Raw genomic sequence first — 26,116 nt, forward strand, 5'->3', positions numbered from 1 at the left:
GAGAGCCAATCTGAAGGGCAGCGGGTGGCTGGTGGGGACAGTGAGCCGCTTTCCAGGTCAGCCATCGGGCCGGAGCACAGTGGGGACCCCACAGCAGCACATGGGGGCCCCGAGGCTGGCCAGGCTCTTCTCTTTGAGGGGACACGTGGGGTGCTCCAGGCTGCATGTGGATCCAACATGGGTCAGGCTCCCTGTGTCGGGTGATAGGGGAACAGAGGATGAGCACCTGCTCACAGTGCTTCTGGAAGATTCTGGCTCTGCTTCATCTGAGAGTTATGAAGCTCTGCCTTTCTTGTTAATTTCCCCTCCCACATCTCTTATGAGCATCAATTAATTGTGGAAGAAGGCTTCATTCTGACATGTCCATATGTGCGTACCATCCGCTTTGATCAGAGTCCCCCTCCACCCTCTCCCTCCCTTCACTTCCCGGACTGGTCTCAACCAGCCACATCTTTCCATTTTCACACATGTGCACAGGGTATTTGGGCCCCATTCGCCCCCACCCCTCTGCTTCCCTTCTCTGGACAGCGCCTGCTTTTACTCCTGCCATTCACTTTTTTGTCAGCGTGTGTGACTCGTTCAGAGGGGTTCCAGAGCCCTTTGGCCTTTCACACACACCATATAATACTTGAGTCTGGTGGACCCCTCCTTACTCCTGCTCAACCCGGCCGGCCCCCCATCTCTGCATGCTTTCTGTGTGTCCATTTGCCATCTTTGTTCACATTTCACTATTGCTCACCCTCTAGCATTCTCTTTTCCTCCCCATCTGCCTTTCTTTTCCTCATGGTGGGCTGAAGGGTGGAAACTGCAGCAGCAACAAAATGCAAGAGTCGTTAGTTCCAGAGCTGAGTGAGTTTAGCCCTCGGCTTCCCCGGGGTGGAGATGAGCCCCAGCCAGCCAGGGCCCCTCCATCCGTTCCTGGCTGCTCCTCGCGTGTATGGTTCCAGGCACGTATCTGAGTTGAGTGTCCGTGGTGAGGGCCTGGTCTGGGCCTCTTGGACTCAGCCCTTGAGGAAGCCCATGTCCAATGTCCCTGGTTTGGGTGACACAAGAAAGGAGACAAATGAACCAGAGATGTTCCGAAGCTGTGTCTGAAGATTCCATCAGGGATGTGGGCAAGATGGAGAAAAACAGGAGAAGAGTGAGCTGTGGGCCCCCATTAGAATGACTGTACACAGACCGAGAGCTGACTTACAAGGAAATAATCAAGATACATTTCAAAGAAAAACATTCTTTGAGAAGAATGTCTCATCCTCAGGGATGAGACAGTGGTGGGGGGGATAATGGCGGTAATAGACTGAAACACATCCAATGTGTTCAAGTGCATGAGTTAATAGCTAGGCTAAAGAACGTCACTCGGGTCCCCTGGGAAGGCTGCGAGGCACCAACGCATCGCTCTGGAGACTGATGAACACAAGAGAGGGCGCAGCAGCCCACGCCTTCCCCACAGAGACAGAGCCGGGAAGCTCTTCACTCAAGCCCTGCAGCTTAGACACACAGAGCAGAGGGGAGATGGCAGCCCACTCCACCCACGTGCTGAGACTGGACGCCTCCGTGGATGAGGTTTGCAGGAGCCCCCGAGGCTGGCAGCTTCCTCAGTCCATGCGAGGGGCCAGCAGGACCTGGTGTGCCATGGCGTGGGAAGGGCCTGCTCCATCCACAAAGGGCTCTGTGAGAAGATCAAGCCCACCGGTCACCAGGCCTCTGATCTAAGGGTGCAGCAAGAACTGAATCTCACAAGGAGACCGTCCACCCAGTCACCAGACAGGACACTGTGGTTACAGCAGACATTGATTTCCTACAGGTCTGGGCTCTGGAAGGCTGAGGTCTGGCAGCTGCAGGTTCAGATCTGGCAAGGCCTCTTCCTGTCCACCTTCTTCTCACCATGTCCTCACAGAGAGCCTCTGGCCTGTCCTTACAGTCACAAGTCCCTCCCTCAGAAACTCTTCTACCCTAATCCTCTCTCAGACCTCTCTCCCATCCCCAAGGCCAAGGCTTTGACATGGAAACAGGAGACACCTGTGTTCCATTTATAACAGCTGTCTCATGGAAGGGGCCCTCCAAACCCACCCATGAAACGCAAGGTGTGAACTTTAGATTCGGATCCAAACAACACACCTGCCTTAGAAACATCTGGAAACACCAGGGAAGGGAACAGAACGGCTGAGGATCTGGGGTCTGCTTTGGCAGTTACAAGATGGCATCTGTGGTCCAACAGGAAGCACCCCCAAACACTTACCAGCGAGGGACAGGAGCCTGGGCAGGCCCTTCCTCCCACGGGCCTGAGCGCTGGGGGCAGGGAGAGGGAGGCAGCCCAGTGAAATCTGCGGTGTGGACATTAGCTGACCCGGGTCAGAGGGGCACAAGGGGCTCAGCAATCCACGCTATTTTATATGTTCCAAGCACTTCATAATGAAAGCTTTTTCATTAAATTTAAAAATGAATAACTATTGATCTTGAATGAATAAATGTATCCATTTATCATAGTTTTCTCCACAATCCTGGCTGCGCCCGTCCTGGGTGTCTGGGTGGGATTGATGGCTGGCTGGTTTCCTGAGCATGTGGGAAGAAGTCCTATCTGGGAGCCATGCCCGCCCCCCACCCTCCACCAAATCAGGGACGCTCACAGGCCCCTTCAGTCCCCAGCAGCCCCCTGGCCTGAGCCCAGAACTGCACAGCAAACCGTTCTGTGACCTTGAGGGGTGTTGTCATTCTGAGCTCAGGCTCTGCTCCTGGTTTTGGTCATGTTGGGTGGAACAGAGCCACCATCCCCAGGGCTTAGCCACCATAGTCCTGGTGGAGAGCACACATGTGCTCCCGTATGAACACACTCACCAGTGGCTCTTCCTGTGTCCTCCAAGGCCCGTTGACCACAGGCAGGTGCTGTCTGTACAGCACAGAGTCAGGAGAGCCCTGCAAGATGGTGGCTAATGGTGTGGCTGGCATTTAAATGAGGATCTCAGCATCCCAAGGGCTGGCCCGGATCCCAAGGCCACTGGCTTTCTCCTCCACCACCCACCAGGGCTTCCAGAAGCATCCCTGGAAGGAGGCCCGGCTCTGCTTGGCCCCCGGGGGCTCATGCCAGGACCCTTGCAGGAGACAAAGGGGGCATCGATGCAATGAGGCGACAGCAGTCAGGACTGCCAGAAACAGTCTGGCTGACCCCTGGAGGGCCCAGGGCCTCAACACAGAGTTGTGCAAGAAGACTGGGCGCTTGGTATGGAGTTGCTGAGAGGCCTCCCATGTGTGCCTAGACGCATGTATCTGCGTCTCCCTGGGGAGAGGGAGGAGGGCGTGGGAGGCCCTGTCCACCCTTATAGGGCAGGCAGTGAGGCGTGTGTGTGTCCCCCACGCTGACCATCAGCTTTAGGGGTTCTGGACCCTCCCTCCCCCTCCTCCCTGCACCCCCCCCCGGCCCGCCCAGGTGCACTCCTGAAGAGGCTCAGGCTGTCCAAGCAGATATGTCCCCAAATGTGCTTCTGGAAGCTGCCAGCCCTGCCCCCACACACAAGGATGAGGAAAGGAGTCCGGGCTTTGGGTGCAGCCCAGTCCAGAGTCAGGCAACACCTTTTCCCTCTACTCGTACCCAGAGGTGCACTTGTGTAACCAGTGCCCGGTGCATGAGCAGCACTGATTAATTCCGGACACCACACTTGGACTGGTTAACGCATCCAAGCCAGGGGAGGTAGCAGGTTGCAAATCAAGGACAACTAATTCATGTATTGATCAGGAGCTGCCTTCTAGTTTTCCTCCTGTCAAGCGGCTTCATCCTCTGTCCTGAGACGTCAGCCTGCCTGTGGGGGGCAGTGAGGCCCACTCACCTGCAGGACAGCCTCCACCACTCACCTGCAAGACAGCCTCCACCACTCACCTGCAGGACAGCCTGCACCACTCACCTGCAGGACAGCCTCCACCACTCAGCACCTCCTCCCTGGGTCCCTCCCATTGTGTCCTCCAGGCTCTTCTTCTGAACCCCAGCCACTGTGCACCGCTTCTTACTGACCTGAGCCTTGCTGTGGTAAGGTGACCAGCCTTCCTCATGGCAACCTCCAACTGGTTCTGTGCACCTGCAGGCATTCATTCATGAATTCACTCATTCAGTCAGTCCCAAGGAGCTCATCGGACAACATATTACTGGGAAGTGCAACGTCCCCATTCCCTTGGCTATGCTGGGACCCAGCTGGACTGGCTGGTGAGAGCTGCAAGGGGCCACAGCCCACCCTGGCATCGTGTGACCTGGGCTGTCCAGCCCAGCTTCCCTGTCCCAACCCAAGTCCCTTCTTCCTCAAATGAGGCTAGCCACAAAATAGAACGACTATTTTCCCATTTAGGAAAGAAAAGAGCCAGTGAGATAGAGTATAACAACTAGCAGAGACAGCTATTATCAAGACCAAACCAAACACATGTGGGCTGGGCTGTAGAAAACTGGAACCTGAGCCCAGAATGGCATGTGTGGGGCAGGCCTGGGGATTGAACCCAGGGCCTCCTGCTTGCTAGGCAGGCATCTACTTGAGTCATCCCTCAGATCATGAACACCATAGTTCTCTACAGTTAGGATGGTAAATTTTATATGTATTTTGAAAGGGAAGGAAGGAAGGAAGGAAGGAAGGAAGGAAGGAAGGAAGGAAGGAAGGAAGGAAGGAAGGAAGGGCGAAGGGGAAGGGAAGGGAAGGGAAAGGAAGAGAGGGGAAGGGAAGGGAGGGGAAGGAAAGGAAAGGCTGGCATTAAGCCTGAGAATGGCAGATGCTCAGAGCAAGCTCATCCTCTGAGACTGTGGGCAGCTCTTTCTAGGACAAGAGGACTTCTCTTGTGCCCAGAGACATCTAGACGAGAGTGTGGCACCAAGCAGAGTTACAGCCAGGAGGAGCCACAGCTGACCCAGACAACCTTGAAAAGTCGCCTTCCTCCTGCTCCTGATCCTCCTATCTGCAAGTGGAATCAGTACCAACTCAGGCTTCGGTGCCCAGCCCACCCTTTGTGCTCTGACTCTGCGGCCAGGCCGCAGCATCTTCCTCCTTCCTGGGCTCCATGCAGCCCCTTGCTCCCTGGATGGCTGTGGATGGGCTGCCTGCACACGGGGGCCGTGGCTGGAGGTCACCAGGCAGCTCCGGCCATTGTGTCTCACACTCATTTGCTGAACACAATCTGAGCCACAGCCTGTAGGCAGTCTATGAAAAATCTCCCTGGAGAAGTGCAGCCTCTGGGATTGTGTGGCGGGGTGGTGGAGGTTTTTACTCAAGGGCAGCTCAGTTGGCTTGGTCAGTCTGGGAACCTGGGGAAGCTCATCAGCCCCCACAGAGTCACCCCTGGCTCCTCCCATCCAGTTAGAGTTTGTTCCTGGGCTTGCCCAGGCTGCCCTCTCAGACAGGATGGGGAGTCCCCAAGTTCCCATCATTCTCATGTCCCCACGTTTACCAGAATGTACCCAGCTCTTGTCACTCTCTTCTCATCCCTACTTAATGGCAGGAAGGGACAGTCCTGCCCCAAACTCTTGCTGTCCACTGGACCAGCCCACCCTGCGAACCAAGGCAGCTGACTGGGAAGGGGGGCTAGGCGAGGAGATTGTCACAGAGGAAGGCTGAGGATTTGGGGAGGTGGGCATGGGGGGCCCAGGTGGTCATGTTTATCCTCCAGAGGGCTGGAAGCATGGAGAGCCCTTGCTCTGGTGTGGACATAGTAGCTTCAGGGAGGAAATGTCTGGAAATGTCTGGTGACATGTTGGTGTCCAAGTGTGGCTGACTGCTGGGATTTCAGGCGTTGTCACGGGTTTGGGAGTTTTGTTTTGTTTTATTAACTTGGAAAAGACCTTGTAATACCTTTCAAAGCACAGCCAGCACAGCTTTGAGCCTATCTGCCACAGGCAGAGCGGCTCCTGGGCTGACCTCCTCTCCAGGGACAGCCCGGTGGGGAATCTCTCATTTCCGCTGCCCTGGGCTCCCACATGGAGAACAAGGCAGCACCAGCCAAAGATCACGTTCAAAAATAGAATCCAGCCTGTTCAAATCCTGTCAAAGCGAGAGCAGGTGCAGCCGGGGCTGGTGGGCGGCCACTGCGGTCCTCCCCCAGACACAGGGCAAGGGCACGGAGGACCACAGGAAGCCGGTGGGAGACACCGCTGCATGGGCCGGGCGCTCCAGGCCACCCGTGCCCGTCTCCAGGTCCTCCTCACTCAGCTCGTCCAGGCTCGTGGCGGGTGGGCATCCAGGAGAGCCTGGAAGAGGCCGGAAATGACGCCAGGCATCACCTGGCTTCTGCTGGCTCATCAAGGCAGCCTTGGGGCACACACCGGTCCTCACTGACCTGCAGCTCCTTGCTCTGGCTCTTGGGCCCCAAGAGCCACTCTTGGGGCCCAAGAGTACCCACTCTGTACCCCACTCTCCGGGTGACATCAGTGTCAGCTGGGGGCTAGGCCCCTCCAAGACGCTGCCAGTGAGAAGCCAGCCCTATTCCGTCTGGAAGGCAGGCTCTGCTCCTTCCTCCCCAAGCCTGGGGCAGCTTGGTCCCTCTATGAAGGGTGTGACTTATTTGGAACATCTCTGAGGGAGATGTGTGTGTGTGTTCCTTCCCACTTACTTATCCGTAACAGCTGTGTTTCTTTATTATACATCAGGTTATAACCTGACATTGCTCTGTCTTGTTGCTCAAACAGACCCAGCCTGGGTCACTGGACGCTCGGCTCCTGGGCCATGTCATCACACTTCATTGTGTGTGCTTGCTTTGTGTCTCATTACTTTACAGCATTACACACCAAGATCCAGCCCTAGCTGCTCTTGTGGCTGTGGGGGTGTCTCAGCAGGCAGTGTGTGTGTGTGTGTGTGTGTGTGTGTGTGTGTGTGTGTGTGTGTGTGTGTGTGCCTCCTAACCTATCTCTGTCCCAAACAGATCTGCACTCAGGGAGCCTGGGGTCTATGAAGCCCACTGGGGCCCCCATGATGGAGGAAGCTGTCCTTTTCTCTCTTTCTCTGCTTGTCTCCATTCTGAGCTCTCCAGAGAAACTGCAAGGGCAAGTGGCCATGATGTGTGCCCCCTGACTTCCAATGATTCAGCTCACACATTTTCACCTTTATGATGGCGGGAATGTGATCTACACTTATTAGAAACCATGCTTTGATGGTGACCCCATCTCAGGGGTCTGGGCAATCCCCCAGACCAGACAACTAGTATGCTAGGTTGGATGTGGTGAACGCACTTTTGACTTACAAATGCATTATGAACCAGAGAAAAGTCCGGGGAGGTGCCATCTTCAAGTTGGAGATTCAGGGAGTCCAGGGTAGTTCAGCCCACAGCTGAGGGCTGGAGAGGGTAGCAGGATTTTGGTAAATGGCCTTGGTCAGTACATATTTTTCTAACCTTCATTTACTGAGAGTTCTGATTCATGGATTGACATTGAATTCTGAAAAGCCTCATGAAGTGACCAGGTTTTTGGCTATGTAAGTGTGTGAATATGGTGAATTACTTTTCAAATAATTATTTTTCAAATGTCTTTTTTATGATTAAACTTTTTTTGAGAGTTTTTGCTTTGTGTTCATGAGCAATAGTCATCTCCCATTTTCTATTCTTGCTGATATCTTTGACTTGTTTTGCTGTTAGGATAATGCTGGCCTCCTGATTCATAAATTGAGTTGGGAAATATTTTGTCTTTATTGTTTGGAGTTAGTATTAATTCTTCATTAAACATGGCTAGAATTCGCCAGTGAAATAATTTGGTCTGTTGGTTTTATTTTGAGAATATTTAAACTACGAATTCAATTGTTTAATTAGCTATGGGCTTGTCAGATTGCCTGGACTCTACAGTAAGACTTTCTCAAACCAAACCAGACCAAATGGGTGTGAAAAATCTATTATTTTATATTTGCTTACTATTTATTTTTATTATTCTTTTCCCTTTTCTTCTCCTTCTAGCTTCTCTCAGAGCAAATGAACATTTTTATTTCATTGTATTTCTTCTGTGGATATATATGGATCATATACAGTTTAAATTTTTTAGTTGTTGCCATGTGGTTTATAGCATGCATGCTTAATTCATCATTCTACCATCAAGTGCTCAGATCTCACAGCCAGCGGCCTTCGGTGCCCTCCTCCCCATCCTTCCATCCTGGAAGCCAGGCTTTGATCCCTTCTACCAATGAGATGCCACACCTTGCCAGCCTCATTCTGAGGACAGTGCGGGGTGTGCTCTGCTGGGACTCCTTGAGCCAAGAGCAGGTCTTTTCATCCCCAGAGCATGGCTGGCTGCTGACCAGAGAAAACACACAGAAAACACACCCCCTGTACTACTGATCTTGATAAGAAGCCAACAGATGCACAGAGACCCCTGTTGCTTCCCACCTGCTAAAGGTCGCCCTGGGAGTATGCTGAGCTGCAGCATCTGGGGGCGGGCTGCGTAAATGCCCACTCCCCCAGGACCTCAGGACCAGCTTCCTCCCTCACTTCCACAACCACTGGAACCCCTCCCTCCCGGCCTGTGGGGAGCAGTGCCCTGTGGGCCTCCTGCCAGCCTCTCCATGTGTTTCTGCTCACCTTTCAGGAAGATCCCTCCTCTCAAGATGCTGCCCACCCTGTCCCTGTGTGGAGAGCTCTCCTGGGAGCCCTGTCCCATCTGGTGGGGGTGGGGGGTGTCTGCACCTGGCGTGTTGGCCTGGAGCCCGCCCTTTCACCCCCTGCAGGGGCGGGTAGAATGCCTGCCATCTGAGTGAGCAGCGGGGCAGGGCAGTGGCATTGATTTGTCAGAAATCCTGGGGACGAATGCCCTTCACCGTTCTTGAAAGAGCTGGAGCTGGTGACAGGGAGCTGAGGCCAGCAAACTCCTCGCTTGCTGAGAAGCATGTAGGTCAATATTTCCATTTCAAGGAGGAGGGCTGTCAGTCTGTGTCTGTGGTGAGGCGAGGGGTGTGGAGAGCAGGTTGCTGAGGACCTGGCCAGCTGAGAGTCCACGTGCACAGGTCCCCTCAGAACGGGGGTCTCTATAGAACCACAGTGCACAGGTCCCCTCAGAACGGGGGGGGGTCTCTATAGAACCACAGTAATGAATCCTGGCCCCTGATTAGCAGGAGTGGCCAGAAAGGTGGCTGCAGTGACAGGAGGATGAGGAGGGAGGGAGGATGGTGGAGGGAGGGGATGGAGGGGGGTGGAGGGAGGGGTATGGAATGAAGGGATGGGGGAGGAGATGGAGGGAGGGGCATGGAGGAAGGGGGTGAAAGGAGGGGATAGAGGGAGGGGATAGAGGGAAGGGATGGAGGGAAGGGCATGGGGGGGTGGAAGGAGGGGATGGGGGAGGGGATAGAGAGGGGGTGGAGGGAAGGGTGGAGGAAGGGGTGGCCCGGTTCCACTCAGGAAAGCACTCCCAGAGCCATGGAGGTCAAATCTTGGACCCCAAAGGGCCGGAGGGCTGAGGCCCATGCCCTGTGGCATGGTGTCAGGCAGAGTGGAGGTGGCTCCCGTCCGTTATTGCTTACCTGGTTAGGAAGGTGACGGGGTAGGGGGCACATCCCCCCCCCAGGCCTCTCCAGGACACAGTTTCCTGAAGCTCGTAGGCCTCCCTACAGCAGGGAGAGGCCAAGCCAGGCGGCCTCTGACCCCCGCAGCAGGGGTTGCAGCCCAGGCGGCGGGCAGCCCTTCTTGCTCTGCCGCCCCCAGCAGCTCCGCACTCCTCTTGCCTTTCTGTTTTCTGTCCAGTATTGTTTGCTCTGTAGGCCGAGGACTCGGCGCACATTTGACAGGAACATTTATCGCTTCCTGTGTAGCATCCTACCATGTTTCTATCTTCTCCCAATGCCCCGTGGTGATGTTTGTGGGAAGCAAGGCTCTCGGCTGGCGACAATCCCTGGTCCCCAGTGGCAGGGGTAGCCAGTGGGAGGCCTGGGGTCTACGATGCTGGTCCTGGCTCCCTCTGCCCTCCGCTTCTGCAAGGGTGAACACGGCGTGTTGATCTCTGGGGTGCTGCCTGCTGACAGGAGCTCAGGCTACCAGGACTGGCGATGTTGTCAGGGCTGGGCCGCTGCACCCCCCGCCCCAGTCCCCAGCAGCCAGTTGTCAGGGTATTGCTGTGAAGAAGATGGGGTTCACATAAGTAGGGGGGGCAGGCAAAGAAGAGGCAGAAATGTGGAGGAGGAAGGAAGGCTAGTAGAAGCTGGATCCCAGGCTCCAGGAGGATCGGGGCAGGATCTGCATCTCTGGTTCTTGGGAGATAGACTCTGCCAAGACACCCAGACGCTAGGGTCATGGTCTGGACAGGCCAGGTCACAATATAAAGGTGCCCCAAAGCCTGCCTGACTGTCTGCCTCAGTGGGTTTCTGTGCTCTTCCTTACCTGCTCAAGTGTCACCTCCTACCCGGTCTCCTCCCATCTGTCTTCGGAGATGAATGAAATGAAAGGCAGGAGTGACGGTTGTAAGGTATAAGACGCTGCACAAATGAAACAAAACTACTATTACCATCACTGCTGTTATTCAGAGTGGATGAAGATGACGGATGGCTGGCCGGAGGAGTCCAATCCACCCAGAAATCCCTCCATTTCAGCAGGAAAGCACTCTGAAATCCACAGAGGAAAGAGGCTTCTTGACAAAGGTATTTGATTATCATTGCACATGAGTTAACTCGGATTAGACCTGACTTCCTACGGGACAACTGCCCTCTCTCGCACCCCTCCCTCCTTCCAGCTCCTCGGAGCACCGGGCTCCAGAGCTAAGCGTGCGGGCGCCAGACGTTGAAGAAGAGGCTTGCTGGAAATTCTGGCCCAGCTGGCTGCTTGTAAGTTACCATTTCCCTCTGATCAGATTCCCTTTAGATGAGAAGTATAAAGTATTATTTAATACCTTCCCAGGCCCAGTCCTGGAGCTATTCATCAAAGTCCTAGCCCTGGCCAGCCTGAAGGATAGACAGCATTGGTCCTGTGGCTGCTGGTACCTTGAGTTGAGGTCATAGAGGCCTGGAGGTCATAGAGGAGCTGGAGCAGGGGTCCCAGCCCGGCTGTGTGGCCAGCTGACACCCATTGCCACATGGAGTAGCCGCTCGGCAAACACTAATGGACTGAGGGACAAAGTGCCACCTGAGAAACAGAAGTGGATTCTTCACAGTACCTTTGGAGCCATTAGACAGCTGGGACACAGTGACTCATACCTGTAATCTCAGCTATCAGAAGGCAGGCATTGGGAGGATTGTAATCCCAAGCCAGCCCAGCAAATGTTAGTAAAACTCCCATCCCAATCAATGAGCCAGGCTTGGTTGGGCTTACCTGTGAGCCCAGCTACATAGGAAGCTGGAGGGAGAGGGCTAGAAGGCCAGGCTGGCTGAGGGGAAAACAGAAGACCCTGCCTGAGGATAACAGAAGTGGAAAGGGCTGAGTGCCCCCTAACATGTAGGAGCCCTGGAATGCAAATCCCAGCACTGCCAGAGAAGTAAATAAATAAAGCATGGCTGCCTGTTGGCCTGGGGCGTCTGTCAAACTATCCCTGTGTGTTCTGAGGGAGGAGAGCTGGTGAGGGAGCTCCACGGAACAGCTTCAGAGCGCTTTGCCCTGGGTCCATCCAGACAGCACCCTGCCTCCCGGAAAGGCCCTGGGCCTTGCTCCACATCTGGACCTCGGCTCTGCCTTCAGGTGTCTTCAGGCAATCCCTGCATGAGACCACTGAGGGTCATGGGCAGGACGGGGTGGTAGGCCCCGCCCATAGGAACATCTCCCCCCCCCCCCATCACTCAGGTCCCTGGAGATCATATGGCCTGGGGACTTGGGCAGTGAGTGGAGCAACTGAACGGGGCTTCGTGCAGACCCCTGCTTCTGGGACCTCACTGAGGCCAAGAGGCCTTTCTGGTCACTGTTTCCGGGGTCAGCATCCTGACAAGCTGGGTGAGAGTCTTGTTCCCAAGGTGGTCGGGAGAGTCCGAAGACAAGGCAGGCAGGAGCAGGATCCCCCAGCCAGACCCAAGCCAGCAGGCCAGGGGAGGGGCAGGCCAGGGGAGGGCAGGCCAGGGGAGGGCAGGCCAGGGGAGGGGCTGCCCAGCTTAGGGCAATGCCCGGGCTGGGCTTCCCCCAGCCCCTGTCCCACATCACTGTTGTGGAGGTCAATCACAGACTCCATTGGTGCTGGTGACCCTGGCTCAGGGCTGCACCAGGCCACTCTCTGCTCCTGTTATTGTGCGTAGTCCTTCCAGCCCCCCTCTTACAAAGACCCGAGATGGAAGTGGACAGCCAGGGATCCAGAGCTGTCTCCCATCTCAACCCTGTTAGCCAGCCCCTCTGGGCTCTGGCGGGACACAGGTTCTGGCTCCAGTGGAGGGCAGAGGTGGTGGATGAGCTGGCCAGGTGGGCTGAGCCATCCTGGGCTTCAGGGAATTACAACCTAGCAGAACCACTTTGGGAGTCTCTACAGCCATTTTTTCCCCTTTCAGTGTAATTGATTTGCAATGGACTTGGCTGGAAGGGACATCCCAGGTAATAAATCGATTTAATAACACCTCCCCTTGGTGTGAAGCTTTCCTGCCTGCAGGGCTCCTGTGTATCTATTCTTTTACCAGCTCTTGGAGGCCCTGGGGAGCAGGCCTGGTGACAGTGAAGGCCAGAAGTAGGCGTGGCTAACCACGCCAAGCACCTGGAGTGGGCGTGGCCAGCACTTCCTGCACCTGGAGTGGGCGTGGCTAACCGCCTCCTGCAGCCTGTCTGACTGTATGTGACTGCTTGTGCATCTATTCCATTTTCTCACTGTTCCCTTCCCCAGCTCAACCAGGGACCCCTTTCTCCTCCCGAGCATGGAGAAGAAAACCACGGAGGGGGCACAAACTTTCTCTGCCTTGCTCCCTCAAGGTCTCTGTGAAAGAGGCGAAGGGGGGGGGTAACAGAAGGCGAGACAGAGCGACATGCATGGTCCTCCTTCCAGACTGTGGTCACCTTGGGGGAGCAGGAGGGAGTGAGCTGACCCCACCCAGTCCCCCCCTCAGCCTGAGGAGGAAGTAGGATTGTCCCTTGGGGGATTCCAGGACCCCCGGGCCGAGCAAAAGGCTCCCATTCCTCACATAAGTAAAACAGCTTAGTATTGGCATAGTACTTGCAGACAGCCCAGGAGCACATTCTTGACTACTTTGAACCAGCTCTAGATGACTTCCAAGACCTAACACAATATAAATGCTATGTGAGGCATTGCTGTGCTGTGTTATTTGGGGAGTAATGACAAGGAAGCATCCCTGTATATGCTCAGGACAGACCCTAATTTCTTTCCCACATATTTTTGGTCTGAGGTTAGTTGACGCCTCGGGCGTAACACAGGGGACGGATTGAAGTCACACATCACCTTGCCACATCTCAAGGGTGTGTCGCACCTACCACCCTGCACTGCCACAGGTGTGCTGAGTCCTGCCTTTAACACCAGCCACTCAGGATGTAGATCAGGAGGATCACAGTTCAAGGCCAGCCTGGGGGACAGGGGGAGTAAGACTGTCTCCCAGAACAAACTAAGTGTGGTGGCTCATGCCTGTCGGTCCAGCTACAGAGAAGGCACAAGCAGGAGAAACATTGCCTTGGTCCCCCTGCGGACAGCCCAGGCGGGCAGCGGAGGGCCTGGCTCTCTTGGACAGACCATGCAGGGACCACACTCCCCCCTCCTCCCTGGGTTGTAAGTGGGCTGAGACCGTGGACTGGTCATGAGGCAGGCTGTCTTGTGTGCCCTATTTTCACTGCTAATGAAAATTTAGATACAGCAGCTAGACGTGGGACCTCTATCGCAGCTGTCTGGAGTGTCATCTGAGGCCGCTATGAGGTCCCACACACTGAGCGCGGACATGCCAGATGAACACAGATGGTGTGCCCCATAGATCTCACGGCTGTGAGGCCTTGAAATCAATGGCAGTGGAGTTGGCTGTTGCTGCAGGCTCTGCAGAAAGCTGCCAGGTCCCCCTCCTTCCCCCCCTTCCCCTCCCCCCCCGGCCACTGATGACCTGTGACATTATAGTGACATCACTCCAGTAGTCTTCTCTTTCTCTTCTCATTGAGACACCAAGATGGGGCCAACATGTTCCCAAAGCAACAGTCAGCTTAAGCCCCTCATCACCAATGACATCCACAGAGACCCCATTTCTAATGAAGTTCAAGTTCAGGAGCACTGGAGGGCAGGAGCCCTATTCAATCAGCAACAGGAGGAGTCCCGTGAACCCCTTATGCTTGCTGAATGATTTCCAGCTCTTCTCCTGGCAGTCATTCCAGGATGAAGTTTGGTTTCCTTTGTTATGTGCATTTTCTGGGGGTCTTGCTGATCCCTGGGCTGGACAAGGGGAGAAGGGCTGGGTGGCCCCGATTATCCAATTATCTATCATTCCTCATGTCACCACCTCCCGGCCCAGGGATGTCACTCTTGTCTCCCACAGCCAGCTACACGGTGGACCATCTCCAACGCTAATACTAGTGACTGTTGATGGCTTGGTGGAGGATATTTTCAGCCAAGCTGCCCCCCCACAAAAAACCCTTATAAGAAAGAAATGTTAAGATCCCCAAGAAAAGTAATAATTGCACACTGCATCTGTTATTAGGCCTATTTTTGGAGAGCTTTTCATAGTTAATCCCACCTTAAGTATGGGTGCTGGGACGTGATGCACATTCGCACCTGCTAAGCTGAATCCTGGCACGCTTCCGGGCCTGATTTAGCTATTCAGGGCAAGCTGATCTCCGGCGTCAAGTTCACTTCTATTATGAACGACTCAGCAGAGGAACGTTATTAAGGCCCGGATGACGGGGAGAGTGGAATTGAACTCATGCTGGCAGTGACAGCTGCTTTCCGCCTCAAGTGCTGAGGACAGCTGGGGAGACGGAGCGGGCAGCCAGAGGGGAGGTGTGGTGGGGACCGAGACCCCGCCATCCCAGAATGAGGGTCACCTCGGCTGCTCCTTCACAGCCGGGAGGAAGCTCAAGTTTCCCGGGAAGGGCCACAGAACATCGCCACTTGCGTGCCAGCCAAGGAGGGATGGCTGGCCTGTGACATGCGTCTGAACTCACCTGGCTTCAGCCTGGCCCCCCCAAGGAGCTTTGAGAGCTACCACCCCAGGGCCCACCCCAGACTCAACGCGGCTGGCACCAGGCTTTTTCTGTTGTAAGGGAACTCAGTTGTGAGAAACAGAGAAGCCACGTTTTGTGAGGTCAAATTGGAAGTCTTTATTAGAAAGCTGCCACTGCAGGTGGACTCCTGTCTCAAAAACCCGCAGCCCTGAAATACACATATCACTGTTAGAAAACCGGGAGAGCCAAAAAAACCAATACCAACACACCAGGTCAACTCCAATTGGGAGCTGATTCCACCACCATGTGGCCAAGATGGCGCTGGTTAGACCCAGCATCCTCATTTCGTTTCCACATCTCTCATGGGGCAGGTCTGTACCCGAGAGGTCCTCTGCTCTCTGGCTTGGCTCCTCCAGTCTGCTCTAGGACTCAGCCCACCGTGTCCAGAAAGATTTCCCAAAGTGTTATTCCCTTTAACTCCATAATGCAGTGACAGCTCCACACTTCCCAGCCCTGCAAGACACAAGTAGATGTCCCTCCACCCTGCCCTCCTACCCCACACCAGGGCCCCCTACCCCACACGCTGCACCCCTACCCCCCACCCTGCCCACTGTCCCCCTCCCCACTGCCCGCTGTTGCCGCCGTCCCCTTCACTTGGCTGCCATCTCCTTTTCCAGCACTGGCACAGAAGTCTCTCCAGTTCTGGAGAGCATCTCTGTCCACTCGGGCTAACCCCTCTCTGCCCTTGACCCGGATCCCCCAGACTCACCCAAATTCCGACCTGCATGAGTCCTCTCTGGACGCTGCCCCACAGGGCAGCTGACAGCACTGTGGGCTCAGAATCCAGCAGCCTCTGGGAGGTCATGCGGCCTCCGGTCCCAAGCCCCTGCTGCTGGGTCCTCCCTGGGAAGGCAGAGGGACAAAACCTGTGTTCCACCCTGCTCCTGCTGACAACCAAGGGACCCTCCGGCTGCAGCCACGGTTGCCCTTCCTGGCTGTGCTAGGCCCGTTTCCGGGGCTACTGGCTTCTGTCTAGATGACTTGGCAGGGGCCACTGATTTGCGCAAACCTTTAATGGCTGATTTCCTGAGGTGGGTAAAATCAGCAAATAAATACCGGCGTGCCGGGGCTCCATGCTGTTTTCTTCTGCAGAGCCAGGCCTGCAGGCCAGGAGCCTGGAATTGTCCTCAGAAGCCTCCAAGCTCCCTGCTCTGCCCGAGGAGGCCTGGGAACCCACCAAGAGATCTGGAGGTCTAGAGAGGCTGGGGAAGGAGCCTTGGAACAGGGCTAGGCACAGGCAAACATGGCCCAGAGGGCCCCAGGGGGCTCACACAAGGCCCAGGCCTAGCCCTGCTCCACTCCCTGCTTGCAAGCCCAATGCACAGACCCAGAGCTCTTCGGCCAGTGCGTTTGTAAACTGAGGCAGAGCCTCTCACTGTCTGTCTCAGGAGAGAATCTCTAGCCCTCCCTGTCCTGTCTGTCCCCCCCCCCCCGCCCCATCATTTCTCTTCTCAGGAATGTTCCTAGATTCAGAAAATGAAGCCAGAGGACACTCGTTGAAATTTGAATTTCAGATAAATAAGAAATAACAGTTTTCTATAAGCATGTCTCATACATTATTTAAAGCCTACCTCTACCAACAATGAGTGTTATCTTTCTGAAATTAAAATTTCAGCAGGAGCTCTGCAATTTATCTGACAAGTCTTCCTCTCAGGTGGCCTCAGGACACTACCTGAGAACAAACCATCGTCCTCCTAAGACCAGCCTTCTCAGGGAGGGACAGCCCGGAGCACTCCCTGGCCTCCCTGGCATGAGCAGTCACATGGTCATTTACAGGCAGACAAAACACAGTACGTAGGTCGCCTAACTCATCCATCCATCCATCCACCCAATCATCTGTAATGTATCTACCTGTCCATCCAGCCACCAATATATGCATCTATTGATAGATACATGCATCTACTGATGTATCCAGCCATGCATATATACATGCATGCATGCCTCAATCCATGCATACATACATGCATACACACATGTATTCACACATCCTGTCTCCAATCGTCCATATCTATCCATTCTTCTCTTCATCTCTTCATCTACTTCCCTATTCATTTACCTATGCACCACTATACCTACCCATCCATCCACCCACCCACCCATCCATCCATCCATCCATCCATCCATCCATCCACCCATCATCTATCCATCCATCATCCATCATCCATCCTGTATCCCGTCTACATGCATTTTTCCTCCTTGTTTTCACCTGTCAGCCCACTCTCAGCCCACTCATCCACTCATGTATATGCCTTATATCTACATTCTCACCTACCCATCTTCCATCTATCCATCCAAAGAGCTAACACTTACCCATACCAACTAGGCTTTGGGCTTTATACTATCCCAGGGAAAACCGAAACAATCAAGAGAGCGTCTCTATCTCTCATGAGCTTCATGAGCCCCAGGGAAGCAAACTCCAGCAGTCTAACCAGCCAGCATCCTGGGGTAAGTGTCAAAACTCCAGAGTTGTGGACCCCTGTAGAGAGCTCAAGCTTGTAGGGAGGGGAAGTCCCTGAAGAGGATACTGAGTCTGTGTCCTAAAGAGACAAGGGCATGTGGTGAGGTGGAAGGGAAGAGTGGAAGGTCTGCAGTCAATGGGAGCCACAGGTGCACAGAGCTGTGGAAAATGATTGTCGTGTTCCATCCTCAGACACATATGGTAGCTGCAGGAGCACCAGACATTGCACAGGGGTGCAAATTCTCGCATGCCAGCACATTGACATCTTCGAGACAGATGCATCCTAGGACCTTCTTCATGTTGCCAAATGCAACCTCCTGGGCAGTTCTTCCCAGAAATTCAGTGATATCGGACTGTGTAGGGAATGTGACTGAATGAAAATCTGGTTGCTATACTCTCCTTGTTAACAGCTGTCAAATTTTCCTAACAAAGGTCCAGTACCATGATGGTACCACAATGGGTCAACAATGAGAATCAGATTACTGCTCTTAAATAAATATATAAATATATATATATGCACATATATATCCATGCATGTATGTGGGTATATCAATAATATATGTGTATATAAAGTCAATAACACATTTAATTTTTTCACACTGTTTATCTAGCATAATTTACAGTTGGCCTGTATTTGATTAAATACCATCATCTTCTATGTATGTGTCACCAAAGTAAATAGAAAAATCATTTACAGTCCAATGCCCTATGAAAAATTAATCTCTGGTCTGTCTGGCACTAGCAGGTGCTGGGGACTTGTGGGTAATTGGATATGGGGAGCCAGCCAGGCGGGGCATCGGAGGTGAGCCTGGAGCTCCATTTCTCTGTTTCCCTGAATGAGAAGTTCCAGATGTGCTCTACATGTGTGTGGAGTGAAAACCAGAGACAATGGACCAACGGAATCTTCTACAAGTGTTCAAGTAACAAATGGTTCACTGCACTACAAGCCAGGACATTTCCCACAGGAAATTACTTCCTTGATTGTAGTGATATTCCTGACACAGGACAGCAGGTGACTGGCACCAATCTGGCCAGACACAACAGTGGTCCAGGGAAGAATTCTAGCCGGCCTCTTCTGAAGCCTCCAGAGAGCAAGGCCTGCCACAGCAGGCCACCACCGCAGGCTCTGGGGAAGAGACTGTTCCTGCCACGCCGACTCCAGTGGAGTCTGCTTAGCATGGGAAACCATCTATCAGACCATGATAGGGGCTTCGAGACCTATCTCTGAGTTTTGGGACTTCACCGAAGTCTACCTCAGAGAATGGGGCTTTACAGAAACCAATCTCCAAGTTTTGGGACTTCACCGAAGTCTACCTCGGAGAATAGGGCTTCTAAGAGGCCTACTCCTGGAAAAAGGCTGGCAAACCCCTGGGAAAAGATGTGTTTCTGTCTTTCTTCCCTCATAAGAGTGTCTGTTAATCTTTTACTGCTTCTACTGCTTTTTGTACTTGCTCATTGTCAATGTCCCCTTATTCAAAGCTCTTTCTTAAGAGTGTTGATGACTCCAATATCTGATGAGTGTCTTAAAAAATATGACTAACTCACCAGAGTTAAGTGCTACCCTGAAACCCCCTCTTATGAAGGCTAGTAGACAAGTTATAAGTAAATATAAAAGTATTGGGGGTTTCACAAAGTCACTTCAGCAGAAGGAATTGTTTGTAAGGGACTTACAAGAAGCAGTAGGCTCAGCTAAAATAGAAAGAATGTATGGCAATTGCTGAGATAATTATTTAGGAGAGAGAATTTCCTGCTATTTACTAAGAGAATTGCTAGGTCTCCTTAAAGTTTACTATTAAAAAAAGACAGGAAAGATCTTATGGGAAAGTTAAGGCCTCTATAAAAATAGGTAATGGTTAATTGGTGACAAACATCGAAACCCAAACCCATAGTCCTTAGAGATAAGGCGGAGACAAATGCCTATCAGGTGACCAGCTGGTGACCACCCAAGAAAGAAGCCATGCAGCAAGATTGTGTAACCTTTTGCCCTTTCTCATGAGACTTCTGTTATAAAAGTTTGCTATCCTCTGCATTAAATCGCACTCAGCACTCAGCACTCAGCATCTACTCCTAATGTGTGTGAGTTGTCTGTTTGCCATCTCCCCACCTATTCCAGGTTCCTCCCCTAGGTATCCTCCGTCGTCCTGACAGAACCCGGTCCGCGGCATGTTCCGTCTTCCATCTCTACACGGGCAGAGTCCCGGAGCTGACATCTGACATCAGAGATTCCAGAAGCCCAGAGTCTGCGGCAAATGTGGGCTCCCCTGGAATTCCAGCATGGGTCCTTCTGCCTCTCCAGCCCCAGGCCCAGGGAGCCTGGGCTCGAGGATGCGTTAGTCCAGTTCTGCCTGTCTTCCCGTGGCCTCCACTCTCCTGTGTCTCTGTGGGTCTCTCCTAAGGACACCGGTTGGTGGATTTAGGGTCCATCAGCTCACCCAGAATGCTTTCGTTGGCTCCTTGGGAACTTTACCTTCAGGGATTCCATCCTGCTGGCCCCTGCTTCCTGAGCCGCTCCGCAGCCGCGGCAGCCTCTGCAGCCATTGGTCCTGTTTTGACTCAGGGAGCAGCTGCTGGCCCTTAGACCCCAGAGCTTCCCTTTATTCCCATCCGATCGCAGCTCACTGTACCCAAACACTGGTGTCTCCAACCAAAAATCTTCAGTCCCAACCTCCCAAGAGTGAGAAATAGGCAGGTGGCGTTGGAGGTGTCCTACATCATGACTTATAGTTCAGGACCCCACACCAGCATGCCAGCCCCGAGCTGCAGCTGCAAGGCCTCCAGCCTCCAAGCTGGGTGATGTGGGCTGGAGCTTCCCTTTCAATCACAAAGTTCCTCTGCTCTAGAAATCCGATAACAATGGAACATGATAACAAAGTAACATGAATACTATGGGAAGAAATACTGTAAAGGCTTTGTGAGAAGCAGAGGATAGGAAATGTCCTAACCCTGAGCTCCTACAAAAAGACCAGGTGTGTGGTCAGCCTGCATTCATCTGTCTCTCTTCCAACCTCAGGCTGGGCCGCAGCAAAGCACCAGGCCCCGCTGGGGACACCTGCAGACTGCTCCAAGGCAGAGGTTGCTAGAGACCTCACTCCCGGCCCAGTCCAGCCCCTCAGCCTCCTCTGCCATGGTAACTGCTTCCTGAGAGGCTTAGCAGGGGCTGGGGTGGGACTTGGCTCCCATGGTTGGGGCTGCCAGCACAAAGGCCTTCTCCTGTGCCAGGAAACAGAATGTTCCTAAGCCAGCTGGGCCGCGTGGTGAACTATGCACAGGTCCAGGGCAACGGCGGGGCGGGGGGTGGGGGGGAGACTTCCCCAGCAAGTAAACCCTTTGTGAGCATCGGATTCCAGTTTCCTGACACAGCTTTCTCACGTTTATTGAGCACTTAGCAGGCTGGGTTCTGGGAAGACCACACCACCTGCAGTGTTTGATGGCACTGGGAGGGAATTCTCGTTCTGGTGGGTTTTTTCAGGAAGGGCTTAGTGCTCAGAGAGGTTCACCCCCAGGGGACTCCAGTGTCCGAGCATGCCACCCAGAGACGCAGAGGCCACCTCCATGAAATTTGTACAAAGGGGATTTATGGTTCTCACGGTAAATTAATTTTAGGACTTAATGCTTAATTAAATAGACTTAGGAGGCCCTCGCAATGCACTCTTCTGCTCAGCTGGGACGCCAACTCTGAATGCCAGGTTCTGGAGAGGGCTGTCCCTCCAGGCTCTCCTCATCGCCTGAAGCCTCCACCTGGCCCCAAGGTCTCCCTGCAGCTCCGGGGGTTTGAGTCCGGCCACCGCCCAAAGGAAAATGTCAAGTGGTATGAGCCCTGGTTGGGTGAGAATCTCTGGGTTCACATTCTCTCCTCCGCGTCACCGGCCGGAAGTAAGGCCCCGGCCCCCAGCTGGTGGAGTAGAAAACACACGTTCTTACAGTGGCAGCGGCAGCCCGTGGCACACGGTGGTCTGGAGAGGGGCGGTGACTGTCCTCCTGCAGGTAGAGGCAGAGCGTGGTGAGGCAGGACCTGACCTCAGGCACACTCCTGCCTGGGAGGGAGCCAAGTGTCCATCCAGGATCCGAGGGTCTCCTTCGCCGGCCCTGACCTGACCCCCTATCCACCCACAGCTGCCATCGCCTGCTGGGTTTGTAGGCTTGTCCTGGTGCGATCCATCCTGACACCCGCCCCAACCCATTGGTCTGGTCATTAGCAGGGAAAAGTACATCTGCAGCATCATGCAGGGTCCCCCAATCGCCTTTGTCCATTTGTAAGGTTCTCTTTAAGGAGTTGTACCATGTGTGAGCTTATCAGTGCAGTGTAGGTTGATCAACCTCACCCTTCCATCCTTCTCCAAAGCATCTCTTCACAGCCCTCCTGACGATGTGGATGTAGGAGTATAACAAATTCCACACTGTTCCTTGAATTCAAGGCTCTAGAATGGTCCATGAGTTGTACATACAAGCCCATAATCCTAGCTACTCAGGACGCTGAGATCTGAGGATCACACTTCAAAGCCAGCCCCTGCAGGAAAGTCTGTGAGACTTATCTCCAATGAAAAAGCCAGAAGTGGTGCTGTGGCACCAGCCTTGAGTACAAAGGGGCTCCGAAATAGTGCCCAGGCCCTGAGTTCAAGCCCCAGGACCAGCGGGGGAAAAAGTGCACAGTTGGAATTTTAGAACTTTTTTTTGTCTTTTACAAAACAAGTCTAGTCGGAGAATAGTATTAAATCTCAGGCACCTGTTTGAGGACCGAATCTATTCACTTTTAAATTTATGTTGGGGCCACATCCTATCACAGAAAAAGATGAACTTTGTACACTTAATTATTCTTTTTTAAAAAATCTCATTATAAACACACACACACACACACACAGTCTAAGGTCTTATTTAGTCTCATCTTGGGCCTGGAAAGCAAAGAAAGTGATGAGCATAGACCTTCTAATTTTCTGGGGGTCCCCTCCCTTTTTACCCTGTGTCTGGAGACCCCTGGCATCTGTGACCCCACAAGGGGGACATCTCCTGGCTTTCAGCTGTTACCCACGCTGGGTGGGAGCATGTGGGTGACATGGAGCACACAGGTTTTAGAAGATAAGGAGGCCCCACATCCACATCAACAAGGAGTCGGGGAGGCTAGCCAACCATCCAGTCAGCCAGGACTCCTCCCTCCACCGCAGGTGGTCCAGGAGGGGCCTGAGGCCCACGCAGACGTAGCCAACTCCTACCCCTTCCACGACAGATCTTCACCACCTTCAGAGCTGGCTATGGGGCTGTCACTGTGTTCCCTCTCATCTTCCATGATGTGCTGCTGCTGTTTTGTAGTATTTAGCGTGCAAGTATTAGACAGCTTTCGTCAGGTGATCTCAGAGTGTTTTGTATACTTTATGCCTGTGTAGATTCTCATTTTCCATTCCCAATTTCAATTTCCAGTCGTTTTGGGCAATGTATGGAGATACCATTACTTTTGTCTTGTGTCCTGTCTCCCTGTTTAACCCACCATCAGTTCTGGTCCTGTTGTTTGTGCGGAGAGCTCATGATGTGTTCTATGCTCACACTATGTATTATGTTTCCTCTCCATACAATGTTCACATCTCCTTTACATTTGGGAATGTTTTTTTAAAAAAAGAAGCTACCTTTAAGTAGTTGTAGGAAAGAGTTGCCAGTAAACAAAGAGGCTTATGGATACAATGTATCTTAATCAGTGTCACCCCTTTCCTCATTCTCACCCATCCCTCCCTCCGCGACCCACCCCTTCTCTCACTCTTCTTCATTTTGTAGGATATGCATTGAATTCTTGACTGCATTCATTTTCTTTCTCTTACCCGATTTCGAAGGCCAGAACCGCTTGTGTAAAACAGGAACCTCACACCCTTCCTTGTTTCTTACCTGAGTGTGGGAAAGCACTTGGTTTGCCATAGAGTTTTCTGTAGACTCTCTCGGTCAGGCAAGCAAGTTCTCCAACCAGGAAAGCATGTTGGCTTCTGATGAATAGCTTCCTGTCTCTATGCAGAATGACTTATGGTCTTCAGTGTTTCGTCTGGTTTGTAAATACAAGTGGCATTGACCTTTACAAACATTAGATCCATGTTTGATATTCGACCATCATAGTTTAGTGCAAAAAGTGGCTTGTTTTGTAATCCTGTGTATTTTGTGTTCAGAATTTTAAAATGTGTTCAGGAAAGGGCCTGCTATTTGGGATCAATACCAGCTGGCTGCAAGATATGGAGCCCTTATCAACACTTTTGGAGTTTATTTGCTAGAATTTTGTTAAGAATGCTTAATCTCTCCCCCTGATGAATACTAGTCTTGTGTTGTTTTCTTATAATATCTCTGTCTCTCTTTGGCTTCAGAGTGCTTGTGGCCTCATGGAAGTAATGCATCCTTTTGAAGATTTAGAAGAGATTAGGAAAAATGGATGCTTTTCCTTTGATGGAATTCCCTAAGGAGGACCGCCCAGGATTGTGAGAGAGCTTTAGCTACAAATACATTTATTAAAAGGATAGGGGGTAATTTGTGATCTTTATTTATTCTTAAGTGAGCTTTGGTAGTTTGCATCTTTTAAACCATGTGTGTTTAGTTCACTCGCGCCATCAAAGGTATTGGCCAAGGCTGTTTAAGAATGTCTCCACATTGCACTTCCTTTGCCTGGGAGATGGAGTTGTTGAGGACAGGGGAGGTAAATGAGGAGCTGAGTCTGGATCAGGTACATGGAGCCCATGCGTGGAAATGTCACCATGAGACTTCCCCACGTGTGATCAGTGTAAACGATTAAAACGTCAGAGGAAAAGCAAGAAGGAGGCCTTGTCTCCTAGTCTGGAATACGGCTCCGAGTGAGCTTGAAAAGACCTGTGTTCTGTGGCTGGCTGGAGTGTTTGGTGATATGGCTTTGGCTGTTCCTGCTGATCAGGTCCCCCCGCCCCCCATCTCCTGATCTTTGTTCCATCAGCTCCTGGAGAGAGCATGGACATTTCAGACCACAGCTGTGGGGTTTTCTCTGTACTGTTCTGTAAATTCTTGCATTGTGTGTTTTTGAAGCATAACTCCTGAAGAGTTTTATGGCCTCTGAGGAATGGACAGGATCATCACTACGGAAGTACACCGTCATGCTCGGCACTATCCCTGCTCTGGAGACATCTCGGTCTTATAGTAATATACCCAGACTCTTTAAAAAATAGCTTCTTAAAATCTCCCCTTTGTTTGTTGTGCCAGTACTAGGGTTTGAACTCCTGGTCTTGTACTCTCACTCAGCTTTTTCACTCAAAGCTGGTGCATCACTACTTGAGCCATAACCCTAGTTCAGCATTTTGTTAGTTAATCAAAGATTATCAGGGATTTGTCTGCCTAGGCTGTCTCTGAATCAAGATTCTCAGATTGCAGTTTCCTCAGTAGCTAGGATTTTAAGCATAAGCCATAGGCTGCTGGCTAAAATCCATTTACCTTTAACCTATTCATATTTTACCTCTATTTTTATTTATTTTATTATTTTATTTTATTTTATAGTTTTACATCTAAATTGAATGTCTTACAGCTGTTTGCTTGTTTACCTGATTTGTCAATCTCTGTTATTTTAAATTGAGATAGTTAGGCCATTTACATTTAATGCATTCTCTATCCTCTAATTTTCTGTTCATCCCGTCTATTCTTCCTTCCCTTTGTTCTCCCTTTCAGCCTTAAATCAAATCCACCATGGTTTTTAAAGTCAGCTTATCAATTCATTGTAACTTTGTTTGGGGGAGGAGGGTCAGTCATGGGGCTTGAACACAGGGCCTGGGCATTATCCCTGCACTCTTTTGCTCAAGGCTAGTGCTCTACCACTTTGAGCCACAGGACTACTTCTACTTTTCTGGTGGTTAATTGGAGATAAGAGTCTCATGGACTCTCCTGCCCATGCTGGCTTTGAATTGCAATCCTCAGATCGAGGCCTCAGGAGTAGCTAGGATTACAGGTGTGAGCCACTGGTGCCCAGCAGTTGTAACTTCTTGTCAAGACATTTTAATGGTCACTTTCAGATTCATGATATGCGTCTCTAGCTTATCAAATCTCACTTCTAAGTGGTCCATCTTCTCCCTTCAGGGTAAGAACCTTGCAGTACTGAATTTCATCTCCCCTTTTCTGGCGGCTGATGGCAATTTCTGTCATGCATTTCCCCTCTCCTCATGTTATAAATCCCAGTACATCTTTTTCTTTCAACAAATTTCTATAACATTCTTCTACATAGAAGATTTCCTCCTTAGTGCTCAGGTCTGCTAGTGATGTCTTGCTTCAAGTTTGGGATATTTGAAAAATGCTTCATTTGATCTTCATTTTCTAAGGTTAAGTTTTCCTGGTGAAGAATTCTAGTGTGACAATTTTTCTTATCTTCCAGACTTAAAAAAAAATCTTGCCCACTCTCTCTTAGCTGTCATTGTTTCAATGGGATATGGACTCCATCATTTCTTGTTCTGTATGGAAAGTGTCTTTTTTTATACTGGGTATTTTGAAGATTTTCTTTTTATTATGGATTCAAAACAATCTTATTATTTTGTGTCTGGGGCAGTTACTGTGCATTATTTTTGTGCCTGAGGTTTGTGGAGTTTATTTGGATCTGCAGATTTATAGCTTTAAAGTCCAATTTAGAAAATATTTGTATTTATTTCTTCA

General features: G+C 51.9%; 3 long non-coding RNA genes across 3 annotated transcripts in view; 2 read left to right on the top strand and 1 right to left on the bottom strand.

Annotated features, from left to right (window-relative positions):
• The window catches only part of LOC138822266 (uncharacterized), a 29,853-nt gene extending 17,136 nt beyond the window's left edge, over window positions 1-12,717 (top strand). The window contains exons 2-5 of the long non-coding RNA XR_011370389.1: window positions 10,452-10,565; window positions 10,658-10,748; window positions 12,387-12,429; window positions 12,513-12,717. This is a non-coding gene — a long non-coding RNA (uncharacterized lncRNA). The remainder of the gene's footprint in view (window positions 1-10,451; window positions 10,566-10,657; window positions 10,749-12,386; window positions 12,430-12,512) is intronic.
• Window positions 9,501-10,892, bottom strand: LOC138822267 (uncharacterized). Its single transcript, XR_011370390.1, has 3 exons — window positions 10,814-10,892; window positions 10,309-10,403; window positions 9,501-10,043 (listed from the first exon to the last, which is right to left on the bottom strand). It is a non-coding gene; the product is annotated as an uncharacterized lncRNA (long non-coding RNA).
• Window positions 12,718-16,600: 3,883 nt separating the features above from the next.
• Window positions 16,601-19,528, top strand: LOC138822268 (uncharacterized). Its single transcript, XR_011370391.1, has 3 exons — window positions 16,601-16,826; window positions 17,384-17,481; window positions 17,687-19,528. It is a non-coding gene; the product is annotated as an uncharacterized lncRNA (long non-coding RNA).
• The last annotated feature ends 6,588 nt before the right edge of the window (window positions 19,529-26,116 follow it).

This window comes from Dipodomys merriami, unplaced genomic scaffold, assembly GCF_024711535.1.
Source record: "Dipodomys merriami isolate MVZ:Mamm:240054 unplaced genomic scaffold, mDipMer1.0.p SCAF_11, whole genome shotgun sequence".
Taxonomy (NCBI): domain Eukaryota; kingdom Metazoa; phylum Chordata; class Mammalia; order Rodentia; family Heteromyidae; genus Dipodomys; species Dipodomys merriami.